General features: G+C 41.9%; 1 pseudogene; it reads right to left on the minus strand.

Annotated features, from left to right (window-relative positions):
- Positions 1-742: 742 nt before the first annotated feature.
- Positions 743-2516, minus strand: LOC149251883 (actin-depolymerizing factor pseudogene; annotated as a pseudogene).
- Between the last annotated feature and the right edge of the window lie 634 nt (positions 2517-3150).

Raw genomic sequence — 3150 nt, forward strand, 5'->3', positions numbered from 1 at the left:
GTATTGCGGAGAGTTTGAATAAGATAACAGTCCATAACCACAGAGAAGATAGGTGGTTAAGGCATCATAGCTTCAATTAGACACAACAGAGATTTCCTTCATTAAGAGAAATTAATTATTGTGGAACAAAATCCCTTACAGACAACCGAGAACATAGGAAGTTAAGGCATCATGGCTTCAATCAGACACAACAGAGATCCCCTTCATCAAGGGTAATTATTATTATTGTATAAAAAATCCCATACAGACAATACTGGTAATGCCTAATAAACCACCTTTGTCTAGCAATTGTTATGCATATGGGTTTATTCACAACACACACCCAACATAGATAGAGTGATTATTAATGTAAAAAGAAACCTGATCAGTTTGTAAAACCTTGCATAGATAACAATCACAAGCTAGAGAAGGGGCACAAGGCATGACAACTATACAGCCAATAATGTTAGTATACTATTACTACTAGAGTGAGGGGAGGATGCTATCAAATCAACCCAGTGTCTTGCATCCCAAAACCAGCTTTCAGATTCATAAAGCATGAAATAGGCTAAAGGGATCGGAACATTAACCTGTTGGCTGAGGGTTTTGTTTATATCTCTCTGTGATAATGGAACTGGTTGCATTGTCTAACCTATCCAATGAAATTTGTACTGCACCAGACCAGACAATCCTTGGAAACAAATATATAAAGAAGACTAAGCTGATATCTCACGACACAAAAACTTCATAAAAAAGAAGAAAACTGGAAACCCATAATAACAAGAGCCCCCGGGATGACTGGGACGTGAACACACCAACGATTCAAATACATTAGCTTAATTTTTCAGCTTGATCAGAGTTCGTTAGTGTGTAAAATTCTTAAAAATGGAACTTAAATAGGAACCGGCCTAAACTGGGTGTGGGCTTGATGAATTGTGGGAGAATTGAAATGGGAAGGTGGATGAAATTCATTACCATGCAATGAAGAAGATCTTGCTTTTCTGACAGTTCTCGTAGGTGACAAAATCGAAGTCATAGACAGCGTACCGGCAATCGTTGGGAGGGCAGCAGTGAAATCATCGTAACTCTCGGCAGGTCCTCCGGTCTTTTCAACGACCACTTGTTTAGTTTTCTCGTCGATTTTGAACACCAGGTAGCGATGGATCTTCTTCCTCTTCAGCTCCAGGAAAGCGTGCTTGCAGTCATCTGCAACGCCCATTCCAGAAGAAGCGCTCGGCTCGATAGAAGAATGCCATTCAATGCCCCACAAAATTCAACTCAACCGATTAATTGATTGAATATTTTTTTATCAGTTTCCACTAAAAGAAAAGAAAATCAAAGAAGTTAGTTATTGTTTACCATTGGGTCACACTGTGCTTTCCATTCCACATTAGTACTATGTTCTGGATGCTGCTGCAAACAAGACAGAAGTCTATACCGATGTGCATTGGAGTAAACGTGTTGCTTCATCAAAGCTACCCTACTCAACTCTATAGCCAATCACAGAGCTAGCATAATAACAAAGACAAAAATATCAATAATGACAAAACTTGTTGCACAGATTCATTGTCAAACAAAACATCCAAGACAGAAAAAGTTTGGCAGCTGGGAGAGCTCGAGTAAACCAGGAGAACTCCATCATTCTAGTGGCTTGGGGCACATGCAATGGGCATCAAGGCCTAGGAACCCGCTGCTGGCGGAGTTGACACTAAGCACATTCTTGTTAATGGGATCCCTAGGCTTGCTCTTACTTTCTAGTCCCATGAGTGCACCCGCATATAGTGAGGTGCATCAGCAGGTCCATGTCCAGTAGCAAGTCCCCAAATCTATATCCAATTAGAGGGCTAGCGCAATAACAAAGGCAGAACAATACCAATAATGGCAAAACTCGCTGCACAGATTGCTCCATTGCCCCATCAAATGTCCAAGACAAGAAGTTTTGCAGCTGGGGGAGCTGCAACAAACCAGGAAATCTTTAGTATTCTAGCATGGCCTAGGGCATATGCATCGGACATCAAGGCCTCGGAACCTGCTACAAGCGAAGTTGACACTAAGGGTATTCTTGTTAAGTGGATCCCTCGGCTTGCTCTTAGTTTCTAGTCTCGTGAGTGCATTCGCATATAGTGAGATGCAGAGGAAGGCCCAGATCGAGCCTTACTACAGGAAGCCCACTCGCAGATTACCAGCAATACACCGCTTCATCAAAACCCACTGCAATCAACTCTAGATCATTGATTGGAACACAATCATTAAGGGTTGTCACGCTCAAATGAGCAAGGCTATACTGTTGTGCAATTGGCGGTCAATATGTTGCTAAATAACAACTACACCCTACTCAAACTCTATATCCAATTAGAGAGCTAGCACAGGAACAAAAACATAAAAATGCAAGAAAAAATCACTGCATGGATGCTTCGTTGCTCCATCAAGTATCCAAGACAAGGAGAAGTTAGGCAACTGGGGGATTTCCAACAAACCTGGAGGCCCCAGGGGACTACAACCCCAGCTTGCATTTCAGCCACAGAAACCCAGCGCATTGTTCCGAGAAGCTAGGTAGGATCTTCAAATCTAACGCCCCCACTTCACCCTACGGCCTACCCCATGGCCCCAACTTGTATTGGAATTACAGAGGCACAAAAGCCCAGAGCCAACTGTGATGACAGCAGTATTGCTCCAAGAAGTTAGAAACTATGAGTGTCAATGAACCCACACTGTGCTCCATTCAATGGCACCCTAACGACCACTTCCAAAACGCAGGGAACAGATAATAAGTAAGTAGAACACTGTCAATGCTCTGAGAAGTTAGCAATTGTCACTATAAATGAACCAATATTGGAATCCAATCAATAACAGCATACCCACGACTTCCAAACCACAGAGAACAAATCAAAACCAAAAACAAAATATTACTGATAAAACAAAAACCCAATGTAGCAGATCTATAATACAATACAACAGATCTGTAACAGAAGCAATTACCTGCTGCTTCACACCCAGAGGGGCAGCTTCAATGTAAGAAACATTACAGTCATAAAACACAAATGGGTCTCCACAGTAGGCCTCTCTGAAGAAAAAAACCCAAACAAACACAAGCAGCAACAATCTCCTGTATTCCCCCATGGCAGTTGTTTTCTTCTTCGAACAAGCTTTCTGCAGAAATGTAAGCTTCGG

Source organism: Pinus tabuliformis, chromosome 7, assembly GCF_031772625.1.
Source record: "Pinus tabuliformis cultivar Carrire ecotype Pingquan chromosome 7, CPIR1, whole genome shotgun sequence".
Lineage (NCBI taxonomy): Eukaryota > Viridiplantae > Streptophyta > Pinopsida > Pinales > Pinaceae > Pinus > Pinus tabuliformis.